Source organism: Ambystoma mexicanum, chromosome 4q, assembly GCF_040938575.1.
Source record: "Ambystoma mexicanum isolate Mex_15411 chromosome 4q, UKY_AmexF1_1, whole genome shotgun sequence".
NCBI classification, from domain to species: domain Eukaryota; kingdom Metazoa; phylum Chordata; class Amphibia; order Caudata; family Ambystomatidae; genus Ambystoma; species Ambystoma mexicanum.
In genome coordinates, this window is record NC_090928.1 from 598152857 (window position 1) to 598167041 (window position 14185).

Here is a 14185-nt window from a genome sequence, read left to right on the forward strand (position 1 = left end):
ATTTTATGGTTTGATTATTGGTGGAGACCATGAACGTAGGGTTGGCTGTCTTTTTGAGGCATGTAGTGAGTTGTGGGATCAATGGGAGAATGCTATCAGGCGTGATGTTACGCGAGTTACGGGCCTGTGTGGTCTCAGCTAACTTTGTTGGAAGAATAGTTGCTGGGCTAGTACTGATTGAGAAAAGTATGGTGTTGTGGTCTGACCAAGGGCAAGGGGTGTTCTTGGAGATGTCTGTAGAGCAGTTGTGGTCAGCGAGCCAGTCGAGCGTACAACCTTTGGCGTGGGTAGGGCCAGAGGATCGTAGGGTGAATCCGTGGGATTCAATGGTTTTCGTTACAGTGGAGGCTTGAGTGTCTGCACTGTCATGAAGCCCTAAATTGAAGTCTCCAAGGACGATTACCTTGGACATGTGTTTATGTCCTTCAGTGTCTACAGTCAGGTAAGTTAGTACAATCAAGTATATAAACATTTAATAAAGAAGCTTTTAAACTCCTTGTGTCTTAGTTGTTCTTTTGGTCCCTATTTTAGCTATCATAACTCTGTATCTTAAAGGGCCCCATTTGGGCCGAGGGTTAAACATAGTTTGTTACCTTCCAAAAATCTCGGAACATCACTCTTATACTCCTTCTAACCTTTCTGAACCAGAAAGAACTGCTCTCCGCTTTCTTCAAAATAACCATGATATAATGATTGCCACCACAGACAAGACAGGAGGACTAATTGCATTCGACTTGGGCCAACATCTCAGAATGGTTAATGATCTTCTTTCAAATCCCCTTCATTATGCACGTTTGGAGCTAGATGCCACACAATGAACCATGCGTGGCATCTCAAAAACATATGCATGGAAGGGATTGAAAAGAGATTCTTGAACAAAGAAAAAGCCTGGTTCTTGACTCCTAGATGTCTGCAGCCCCAAATTCTATGCACTTCCCAAAATTCACAAGGACATTAACAACCTACTGGGCACACCAATTGTACCATTATGTAGCTCTATTCTGGAACCAATTGGTAAATGCATTGATATCTCTTCCCACAACCTCTGACTTTCCCAGCTCAATCTTTCCTACAGGACTAAGTGATGTCATAAGATTCTTCAAACATCATTGTCATGATCTCTGCTTCCAAAAGATCAGGACTTGCTCGACTCCCTTGGAAGCAGACCCATAACCCCGGTTCTGAGTGCCAGCCAGTCCCAATTGGGACCTTTTGGACCCTGTCCTGGCGCCAGTGGCACCAGGCTCATAAAGATGCCCAGTCCCAGCGCTGGAAGCGTCGGGCTCATAATGCTTGGGTGGACTTACCTGCAGCAGACCATGCTGCTTACTTACCTGCCAGTTGAGCCCCTGATCCTCTTCTGTTTGGGACTACTTTTCCTGTTGGGTGGGGCAGGAGCCACTCCCTAGGTTCAGAACACTGGAACTCTTCTGGAAAGCAGGAACTCTTTTCTCACCTAGGCAAGGCTGTGGAAGGAGATACCTAAGCACTACAGGAGGCTATTTAAACCACACCCGATGGATGAATCTTGCTTTGCGTTATTCTGCATTCTCTGCAGCAGAACGCTCATCGTGTCTTCTGCTTCTGATCCTGGTCCTAAGGGAACAAAGGCTTACCATCCTGGAATCCAGTCTTCAGCAGAACCTGTAAAGACAAAGAAAGAACAGGTTAGCACTACGGTCTTCAGTGGCAGCGCATCTCTTACCTGGTCCATCGGCTGTCACCAACGCCTCGCGCTGCATTCCGGCATCTGAAAGACAAAGGCTTACCTACTCTTCGCATGCTCCGGAGGTCTTCGCACTGCATTCCGGCATCTGAAAGACAAAAGCTTACCAGCTCTTCGCACGCTCCGGAGGCCTTCGGCGCTGCATCCCGCATCTGAAAGACAAAAGAAGGTGCTTTTAAAGACATTGGGCAACTTTATTACTCACGTGCCATTACTCCTTCCCACGCCGAATCCAGTGGGTATTCCAGCACCCTTTAGCTTCTCTAAAGCTCCGAACTTGTACCTGCAAGATAAAAGGGACAGTTAGTGCGCATCGTGAAGCAGGCTTCAAGCGCTTACTTACGTGCTTCCAGGCGCTTCTATTCCTCACGCGGGTTCGATCCTCAACTCTCATCAGCCCGCCATCCGCCATCGCCGGAACCCTGCAAAACAAGAGATATCATTACAAAAGACTTTTAAGACATTTGAAGTGCCCAGAATTTACCGTTCGTGCAGTTAACGACGGACAGCAGTCCTCTGAGGTCAAGAGGCCTGCACCCTTATCCAGTGAAGAAACTGGTTACGGCACCCTGCCCCGAGGCAGATGGAGAGCTCAGCGTTCACTTACCTAAGGTGAGGGCGTTAACCTTTGGGGTTCTACAGGAGAAGAGAAAGGGAAGAGGAGAGAGGCACCAAATAACCCCAGTTCATTAATCCCATATTTTCTATCTGCAGACATCTTACTCTTCGAGTCAGACATACAGTGCACAGAGGTCCAGCCCAAAGAGCCAACCGTGTGTTACACATCACCTTTGAAGATACGGCATTCACCCAGTCAAGACCGGCGCCTCTGCGGGAATCAGGTGAGCGTTACAATCATCCTTTCAATCCTTCTAACAATGTCTTGATTTCTTTTGATACACAGCGTTTTATACCAACATCCCAAGGACCCGCATTGGAGGTGGCAGTTCAAACTCTTGACCAACCCGTCCGCTCCCGTCTCCCCCCATGAGGTGCCTATACAACTCCTCATTAAGGTGCTACAAGTGGCTCTAGGTAACACTTTTTCACATTTGGTAACACAGGTTTCTTTTAAAAAAAAGGGCTGCAATGGGAGCAGCTTTGTCCCCCGGTATCAGCATCTTGTTTATGGCTGCTTTTGAAGAAAGATTTATTTATCCAGCTCACCATTTTATACAGAACATCACATTTTGGAAAATATATATTGATGACATATTCTTGATCTGGCATGCATATCTTGTATCACGGGTTCCACCTGGTTTAACACATGGAATCCTAACCTCCATTTCACTATGCATTTCCGTCAATCTGAAAATCAGTTCCTGGACCTCATTATCAGACATTTGTTGAACCAATTGCATATCACCCTTTAAAAAAAAGAAACTGATAGAAACACTGTACTACATTAATACATTCAGGACCCAAAGGTCTTAGAGACAATTTATCATGCAGTCACATCTACAGACTTTGCTGTAATTGCACCTACAAGGACGCATACACACAACATGACAATAACATGATTGCCACCTTTATTTAATGTGGTTATCCTTTACACTTATTAAAACAATCGGGGAAATGTGCTTGACATAAAGACAGAAAAACCCTATGTCAGCCTCTATTAGGTGAGACACACATTCTAGATTCACACCCCAACTAAAACAACTCATCTGCCATTATTCAACCACCTTATCTCTCTCCTCGATTACAGGCTCAAAATTGATGTTTGCATAAAAACAAGGACAAAACATCAGCGTTAAATTAGTACATGCGGCCGACTGTACTAAACCTTCGAATGTGACACACTGCCTGTCTCGCCTACATGACATATTCCATATGGCCACTGGACAGCATGCAAATACAGCATCAAAACTGTCTTTCCATCACGACAAAATCACTTGGCACCTCAAACATTTTACTGCCTGGCTGACCAAGCATGCTATTTGTGTGATCTTCCGACCATGTAAGCTACTTTATGTGGGTTTTAATGCACGTAATGTCTTGAGAATAATTCTTGAACATCAAGGCAAGAACCACACTTCCAACATTCAGGCTGCCCTGGTCAGACATGTTTTTCAACAAAGCAATAATGGTGATGACCTTCAATGGCTCATAATTTACACAAGCAGCCCAGATATCAACAACTATTCTGTGTTTGCTAGGCTTCTGAAACCAGAATAACAATGGATTTATCATTTAAATACCCATGTTCATGGCCTTAATGAATATTCACAATGATCTGTATTGCTTTACCTGTGCTATACTGCTTCTGTAGGTCCTATCAACCAAAGGGCTTCACGCTCCTTCTCGTTTGGATATGTTTTTTCCAGAGATGTTACAGCAGCATTGTGTTTGACCTATTTGTATATGCTTTCCTCTACACATGTACATTATTCCTTGCATCTCCAACTTGTATCTTGTCACCCAAGTTTGCATTCCATTTGCATCATTGCTTAGTTTTTACATCTGGGCCTTTTCAACATGGCGCTTGACTTCGGAAGTGTTTTTCCGCACCCTTGGTCTGGTTGTTTTGACTCGCGAGACAATTACTTACATATCAAGCTCCTTGTTCGATCTTCACCAACAGGAACTCACATCATCTTGCTGCTGAGAGCCCCATTTAACTTGGGAGCTCTCGTAGTTGTCAGATCACTCCACCGGGCTACTGCATCTGTAACTGCGGTCACGTTCGGCCCGTGTGTGCACTATCGTGCTGCCAGTCACACTCACCAATGTATACGTTTTCACTGAATGCTCTTCTCCCTGCCTGCTTTGCAACAGTTTTGTGCTTTCAACATCACAAGCATATTGTTTCACTCTAACTACACTAGTGGACCTTTTCTAGCCACCTTCACTTGCATTGGCCCATCGGTTAAAAAGTGAATACCAAATATTCCTACACACAGTGTTTGTCTGTTCAAGGTAAGACTTTGTATTTATGGCTACACTCATGATTTATATTTTCCTCTTGCCTCACTCGCCCTTTTACTATCCCTATATTTTTGGTCCCCAGATTGACCTGTATGAGGACACTCTCCAATGTCTATGTAGTTTACATTGAAGTATCCATTTGGAACTATCTTCAACGCAACGCGAACAAGCTGACTGACAGGAGAGGACTCCTCATCTGTCAGGCATCATGGTTAGGTCGTGGTCAGGTGGGGAGGGCCAACCGGTCCTACTTGTGACAGCATGGGCATGTGTGGAGAGTGCATGCAGGTAAGATACGTGTTTTATTTTAAATGTTATGTGTATGTATGCATTGTATGCATGTGTGTGTATGTATGCATGTTGGTGTTTGTTTTTATGAATGTGCGCATGCATGGCATTGTATGAGTGATGTGTGAATGCAGAGGGGAAAGTGTTTGTGTTCGTGTATGTGTTTCAGCCCTCATGCCTACATTTAGGAGTGGGGGCTGCTGGATAATAGCATTCTTTTGTTACTTTTCCCTTGATGTACAGTAACATACATCAAAGGTAAAGCAAAGTGTTATTACCTGGGTAGACTGGCCTACATTGAATGTAGTCCAGTGTTGTCTCTGATTAACACTTATCTTTGCTCTACCCTTGTTGCACAGTTACTATGCATCAAGGATAAAGGAAACATGTTACATGTTATTATGTGTCTGGACTGGCCTACATTTATTGTAGGCAGGTCTATCCATGTAATAACACTTATGTTTGCTTTACCCTTGCTCCACAGTTAGTGTGCATCAAGGGTAAAGCAAACATGTTAAGTGTTATTGCATGGCTAGACTAGCCTACATTGAATGCAGACCATTCTAGCCACATAATAACTGTTATGTTTGCTTTACCCTTGATCTACAGTTACTGTGCATAAAGGGTTAAGCAATCATGATGAGCGTTATTACCTGGATAGACTTTCTTACATTGAATGTTGGCCAGTTTACCCACTGTCATGGTCATGAAGTCAGGGGCACAGGCATGCAGGGGTTGTATGCACAGGAGACGTGGGTGGACACTGTACTGGCGCCTTTGGCACAGGCTCATGAACAAAAGTAAACAAGAACATCCATTTAACACCAAAAAGCTTTTATTATGGACATAGCACTTCAGATGCATTAACCTTGACCTTCCATCCATTAAGCAGGATGCATTAACCTTGAACATTCCATCCATTAAGCAGCCCCAAGTGTATTCTTGGATGTGGCTGCTACTTGATTGCCTTGGCATGTGCTAATGGGCATGCCCACGATCTCAGCTATATAAGCTGCCCCGATCCTCAAGACAGACGCTTCGCGGTATTCTGCACTTGCAAGCTGCGTAACACTCACCGTCACCTGAGGTCAGACTTACCTTTGAAGATCTTGCTTCCTGGACATCCTGCTTCCTGCCAGCATACTTACCAACTGGGGGAAGATCTTCATCTTGGCACCGCAGCACGACACGCTCCATCGTTGACAGCAGCGCCTGCAAGAAAAAACAGAAGACAAGGTTAGACATTGAAAAAACAGTCAGTTTAAGGTTGCGTTTCGGCATAGTTCGTGCTTTCCTTAAACCATCACTTACCTGCTGTCGAACATTGCGGTAGCATCCATCTTTCATCCGGCCTTGTCTCGCTTCTCACGATGCATTGAAGCTGCATTTCCATCTAAGTGAGGAAAACAGAAGAGAGACATTATTGCGGGCATACATAGGAGCAACATATAAAGACATTAAACAGAACGAACAGCATCACAAGAGCTCAAGAAAGACTTACCAATCATAAGAAGAAGCATAGTCGCAGCTGGACTGGACTAATCCTTATCAGGGATTAGTGAAGGAACTATATCCCATTTGAGGTGCCGCTGGCAGAAGTAGCAGGACGGAGAGTTTATCTTCCATAATTCACAGGTGAGCTTTATGGGCCTGCGTATGCTCACAGAAACCATACTTTGGGGTGAACGGTTCGAGAGGTACAACAATCACAGATTGGCACACTCACACACTCTTATCTCCACGTAGGACCAGTATCACCACGTACCACCGCTCACAGCTTTTCTACTGAGGGAGAGGCCTGAAGCGGGTGAATCAAGTTCAGGGAGGGCTGCAACCATGCGCCAACGCCTCCACAGAGATCAGGTGAGCATAACAGCCACATATTAACACTTGCATCTACTGGGTTTTTTCATGTGCTACAGTTCAATATTGATTGCAAACTGTGTGGGTTTTAACCCAATTTCACCCAGAAAGTGCCATAAAATGCACAATTTTAATGCTTTATTTAAAACATTTTCACACAGGGAGAACACCCCAGAAACTCCCCTTGTTTGGTGCGGGCTCCCTCGCTGCACTCAACCGCTTGTGTGCATCATAGTCTATGCACATACATTTAGACGCATACATTCATGCCACAGTTAAAAAGAATTCACCAGCCGCCATTGTGTTCAAGCCACAATTAGCAGTTTCTACTGTTTTTGTCCTGTAGAAGACTGGGCTCTATGAAGTTTGTTAGCCGTTTCAGCCAAAACTCAAGCACTTGAGTCGAGACTCATAACTACCCTACATTGTGAACCTTTCTATATTCCTTTCTTATTCTGATTATTTCTAATGTCCATTTTTTCAAAACCCATGACAAACGTGTTAGTTGAAGTGTTTTTCTAAAACAACCTTTTTTCAGATTTGTCATGGTTTTTATTTTACACATTGCCTATTCTAGTTGCTTTTTGTGTATGTTGGACACTTCATTTTCCATATCATTGCTTGTGATTTATGTATCCCACTATTGCGTGTGATGTGTTCTTTCCATTATTGTTAAATGAGCTTGATTTTCTTTTGACAGTTTGTGTGTATTTTGTTTGCTAACAACTTTGATTCTGGGTTCTGTCTATTGTGTTTCAACACCTGTTGAATTATTGTGGGGGCATTCCTTGCATTACATCGTGGGGCAAGCACACCTTGTGAAATAACCATAGATGGGAAATAAACCTTAGAACCTTTTTTAAAGTGGAATGCAAAGCCATTTTATTTAGTAAGCCCACAATTTACAGAAACACTTTCTTTGTGCTTTCATTTTCAATCAGGTACACACATACATAAATATAAAGTAAATTGTCGGAGAAGTTCTCCAACATTGAATGGAACATGAATAAACTCTACATTTGGATGGTGAAGTAATGAATACGTGAAGCTAATATTCACATAATTTAGAAGTGGCTCATTGAGTGTGGTTATACTGCTAAAACATCGACGCTCTGGACCTGCTCTGTGTGTTTCATTACAGGAACAGATAGAACCCAGGAGTGGCCATGGCAAATCTAAGAAAATAAGATTCAGACTTGTAAGCTATTACATTGAATCATTAAACAAATATGCTAGCAAGGTTGAGCAATATTTGCAATTATATTGAGAAATGTGTAGTCTACCATTTGAAGTATTGATGTGGAATAATAGACCCTTGAAGAATGTACAGCATTATAAGCGACAGAAACACGTTGGGAGTATATTTGTTTGCACTAAGATTTACATTCGTTTAGGAGTCTGGTGAATACATTAACTGTATATGATATTGTAATAAAGACTATAAAGCTTAGATTGTGAGATATGTTAAATGTGGGGCACTACTGTGCGGGACTACTGTATATTGCATGTAGCAAATGGAAGCTTTCTTTGTACATTTTATGTTTAATACTTGGGTATTTGCATGTATATTTTGTGTAATAAATGTGAGCTCCTGTTTGGAAATACTTTTTTTAATGCTTGTAATTGTTAATGAAAGATCAATTTTACTGACTTATAATTCTTTTTAAGACAATTATATTGTAGGAGTTTAAATAAATGCAATATAATTATGATACATAAGCCCCAAGTGTATCTTAAGTGGGATTCGAGTAAGAAGAGAGCAGTAGTTAATCGGGTTCATGTGTACAGAATTGTACGTATTATACAACATTCTGTTATGATGCATGAAAAGGGTGCCTGTTTATTTTCTGCCATTTGTATAGGTTGCCTCAACATCAAATAAAGGATATGTCAGTAAAAGGGTACAATAGAAGATATGGTACAATAGAGAACTGGATGTCCCACTCTTGCTCTAATTAGCCTCCCTTGTCACATGATCTTCAACTGAAGGCAGAGCGCCCTGGTATAATTTCAGGGTGAGTAGTTCCAAATGGTTTCTACTAGATCTATTTGCTTAGTTTTTTGTACATCTTCTCAATTTCTATCAAGAAATGTTCAAGCATGCTTTTATTTTACATGGGGGACCCCATACGTATACCCCTTGTGGTTTAATTGGATCATTTCTTAGATGTAAATTATCTGTCTCCTGCTTTTGCTGTCATGGAGTCACTTGTGATATAACACCTGTGCCAATGGCTGTTTAGTTTTTAGCTACTAATTCTTATGGTAGGTTACTGTTTTGTGACTCACCATTTTTACAGTTAGGCGGATGAGAGCCAGCCAGAGTGAGGCAATGAGAGAGAGAGAGAGAGAAAGAGAGAGAGAGTGATAGAGAGATATAAGAATGATAATCAATCAATGCTGATCACATGGGAAATGCAGCTTTCCAGGTTTTAAATTACACACTGGTAAGTACACAAATTTCACACACATATGAATCATCAAACAAAGAACATAACAAAACAAATCTAAGTTGTATTATCAAGAAAACATGCAAAGCCTCCCACCCAAATATTTATTATGCATCAGGTAGAACTGTGTGGCTTAACTGGGGGGAGAGACTGCAACATATTGTTCATCTATTTGTGTTGTCTTTCAGAGATGCATTCCCAGGGAATCTCCCTACCCACCAAATGCTGTAATCTAGGATGTGTTTGACTTTTTGCTTAAAGAACTGGAGCTCATAAGAAAATCTGTTGAAATCTAAAAAGTTATCATAGAAACATGTTAAGCAAAAGAGGAGTGGCCCACTTTTATGGGAGAAATGACCACAATTGAGAATGCATATCATTAAAGTGTGATGCAGTATAAAAGAGGTTGAAATTATGTTATGCTTTGTATTTTGTAATGCACCAAACTTCGTTATGTGTGATCATCAAAAAATGTATGACAGTCCAAATATTATTATTCCAATGCTGTCATACATTTTTGTTTTCAGAGTCCAACGTTTCTTCATTATTTTAAAATCTTCATTATCCAATAAGCTGTATTTATACAGGTTATTAGGATTTGTACCACACAAGGCTGGCACAGTATAAAAGCACCTTTACATAACTCAACATAATGTTTCTCCTACCAGTGCTATCCTCCCTTGTGACCATACATTTTATACTCCACACATTTACCCATTATATTTAGAAAAAGAAGTACATCTTTAAAAATATCACAGCAACAAAAATATTGATCAGAAATAATAATAATAATTAAGGTCAACAAATACATTATATTGATCAGAGATAACAATAATGAAGCAGAACAAATTAAAGAAATTACAGTGACACAATCATTAATACTGATCAGAAATAAAAATAATCACCGTGAATAAAACAATTGTAGCAATTAATGTAAAATGCCACGTTGACAAAAAATGTTGATCAGAAATAGTAATATGAATAACCAAATGGTAGTTATTAATTAAAAAAGCTGTGACGCAAAAATACTTCTTGCACATAATAATTGTGAATGTAACCTCGTAATAAATGAAGAAAAAAACATGGTGACAAGAACATAATATTGATAAGAAGTAATAGCAATAAAGGTGAATACAAATTGTAGTATTTGATGAAAAGTACCACACTGACAAATAATATTAATACAAAATAATAATGAAGATGTACAGAGAAATTGGTAATTCATTAAACACATTACAGTGACTCAAAAAATCTATAATGATCAGTAAAATAATAAGGTAATTGCAATTTCTTTCATAAAATTGAATGAATAACGAATCAATAATCAATGAATGAAAATTGCATTACTACATTTATTTTTTACATTTCATTGACAAACAAATACCAACAAAATGCAAATTGTAAAATGTCAGATGTCTTTTATATATATTTTTTACACATGTTTGTAAACGCACACAATACAAAGTGTACAAAGTGTAATGATTTAAAAAAAAAGTAGTTCTTTAATTTTAAAGCCCCTACCAACTCCCCCGGCCCAGTCTGGTATTGCCACTCTCCCTCTGCTTCCTCAGTTTTGCTATATGCTGTGCACTCATAAACATATCATACATTTCAAAGGAAAGGTGCAATTACATCAATATTTTAATTGTACTGACCTCCCCCACCATACAATCTTTGCCACCCCAGAAAGTTGGAAAAAGTAAAACAAAGTCCACCAATAATTCACAAATTATTTGCAAAACATGTCATTAGTATTTACCTGTGTTTTACTATGGATACATGCAAGGATCACACAGCAGAACAAAGGAGCCATACAGATTCTTCCAGTTATACGTATGTAGCCAATCTCATTCATAGGCCAGTCACAAGAGAATAATAGTAAGTGGAAATACATTGTCTAGCCTGCGTGCTACCTGCAGTGCATGCCATGCTTATCTCTTTTGTCCTTTTGACCTGGCAGGAACTGAAATCATTTCAGCAGTGTTGGCAGGAATATTTCTTCACAACCACATCCATTGGCTATCCATACACTAGCAGAATTTGTTCTTTGGTAACCACTGTTCGCAGTGGGGGAAAATCACAACACCTCCAGAACATCCTTTATCGTGATTATAATTAATGGACCCCATGAACCTAAAAAAAACAACTCTCTGCAAAGGAGGGCTTTGGAGAGGTTGAATACTCTAGCCTACTCACAAGCTGGAACCTGCTGGAAAGAAGTGGGATGGCAACTCGCAGTACCTTTGGACCAGACGTGCAAAAAAGAAAAATCATGCACACAAGCCACGTCATGAACACCCTTGAAGAAACAAGAAGGCAAAGTGATGTGGATACTTTGTCTGACACTACGGCCTTTGAAGGAAGTCTGCCTGTTATTTATTTATTTAGTTATTTAAATTCTTGATAGAGCGCCAAATCGCCGCAGGCCTCATGGCACACATGAAACACGACAAACAAATAGTGAGAGTGACAGAGATCAGAATCGGAGACAGAGAAAGAAGCACAGAACTAAGGAGCAGAGAAGAGGAAGGTCTTCAGGTTCCTTTTAAAGTCAGATAAGGAAGTGGAGGACTTGAGTGAAGTGGAGTCAAGTTCCACCAGGCTGGGGCAAGAACATCAAAGTTTGTTTTGCCAAATTTGGCAAGACAGAAGCGAGGCTGAGAGAGTCTGGCCTGATCCGTTGACCTAAGAGGACGACCTGCAATGTATTGATGAATCCGTGCTGAGAGGTAGCTGGGTGCAATGTCTTTCAAGCACTCATATGTGAGTTTAAGCATCTTGAAAGAGACTCTGTGCCAGATAGGAAGCCAGTGTAATTTTTTCCGGGCTTCAGTAATAGAATGTTGTTAGGGGAATCTGTTGGGTTGCACCGATTTGCCCTGAACAATCCGGCCATCAAGGTAGATTTTCGCCCTTGCCGGGTAGTACATAAGAGGGAAAACCATCAACAACGCAGAATGGCACCCCTGGGAGCCCTGGAGTGCACCCACCTATTTAAAACTAAAAGGGGGGACGAAAGGCAGAAAGAGTCGCAGGACCAAGCTAACCTCAGAATCATCAGACGACATAATCAACCCATCATCACCGGCAACAAACACTGGCTCGGCCTCAACCCAGGCATCGGAGAAACTGCGGCCAACCACCGCTAACACCAAGACTAGAAAAAAGGAAAAAATAAAATAAAATTGTAAGCAACCCAAGGCTAACATTGATACACCAATTAATGCTAGTCCTATGGCTGCATTAACATTGGTAATGGCACCATTAATGAAATTGTACGAGGCAATTGACGACCATGTAAAGGACTAGACAACGATTATTGCCACCATGCTCCATTGCAAAATGATATTTGTGGAAGGATTTATTATAGCTGTCCAAAGCAAACTGGATATACACAAAGAGGAGACAACGAATATGCTACATCTGATCTTAGATCCGATTATTGAAGAAAAAAGGTTGCGACGAGCACTGCAAAAAATGGGAAATCAAACCACAGACGCTACAATTGAGTAACCACAGACTTCATCTGTGTCCCTGCTAGCCCCTAACCCCCCAAATAGGTGAGGCACAGGAAATTCAAACAGAGTGACTGAAAAGGAACTAGAAGGCGAGCCTATGGTTACGAACAAGGAATTGAAGCAGGAGGCTACCACAAGAGAGCCCAAGGTAGTCACCTGGAGCAAAGATGAAGCAGACTTAATAGAACAGGCAGAGCATCCCAATGCCATGGCTAAGGATGCCGACAACCTTCAGATTGGAAGGGCCCCCCAAGCTGCCCTCCCATCTATCCCCTCCATAGACTATCCGCTATTTGTAAAATTGAAAAACCAGAAAAAAGGGCCCAAAAGAAAACCCAAAATGTTTGGTAGACAAGCCTCATGAAAGTCGTAATGCTCACACAAAACAGGCCAATGGCAAGTCTAATGATGCCCACAAATTCTTCAAGAAGCTAACCCTTCCCAAGTCTCACAAAGAACTACTCCTCGAAGAGGGAACCCCAGGAAGAAAAAGGGAAGATGTTGGAAGTATGAGAAATTCCTGCCTACAAACACATAGACGCTGTCATGAACCCATTGGGAACACAGAACACACCTTCACATGGCAGTGTGAGAAAGGGCGGCCGGACATTGAGAGTAGCTGGCTGGTTCTGGCGTTCATTAAAGAGCATAGGCAGCCTTGATCCGCATCAACATGGCTGCCAAGCCAGGACATGCAGCAGAACCCAAGATGGCCCCCAGTTGGTCCGTGTAGCTGGGATCCCTGGTGGTCTAGTGTTACAGGGTGCAGCCTGAGGCTATATAACCACACCTCGGGCCACACCCTGTGCTTAGTGTTTCTTCTGCTACCTGTTAAAGCAGTGCAATCCTTACCGCTCCTGTCTCCACGTGCGCGGAGACCTTCAGCCTCTCTGTTGCTTCCTGCAGTCTTACCGGTGAAATCCTGAAGTCCCTCTGTGCTCCGAATCCATTCCGATGATAATACTTACTTGAAGACTGCTCCGATAGAGCTCTGCAGTGGCTCCAGCTCCTGAATCAAGAAAGAAATGTTGTAAGAGCCCCATAACAATAACGCCCACTTGAACCTCCCCTGAGAACTCACTTACCTACACATGCTGTTGGGCAGTCAGAATTCTCATCCCCCATAACTCCAATCATCTTCGTGGAGCGGCACGATCTGGCACAGCATTTTGCGCATTCCGCACCTGCAGAAAACAAAAGGGAAACAAGGCATTATTTGCAAAATACGCGCTTCGCATTATCAAACAAGGACACAAGAATGAACAATACAAACCAAGCCGCGATTCATGCTGGAAGCTGCTAGAACTTCAGAAGGACACTCGCAGCGCTATAAGAACACTTACCACTTCTAGAGCATCTTGTGCACCGCAGCTGGCCTGGGCCACTACTTCCAGTGATGTAACTGGATCAGA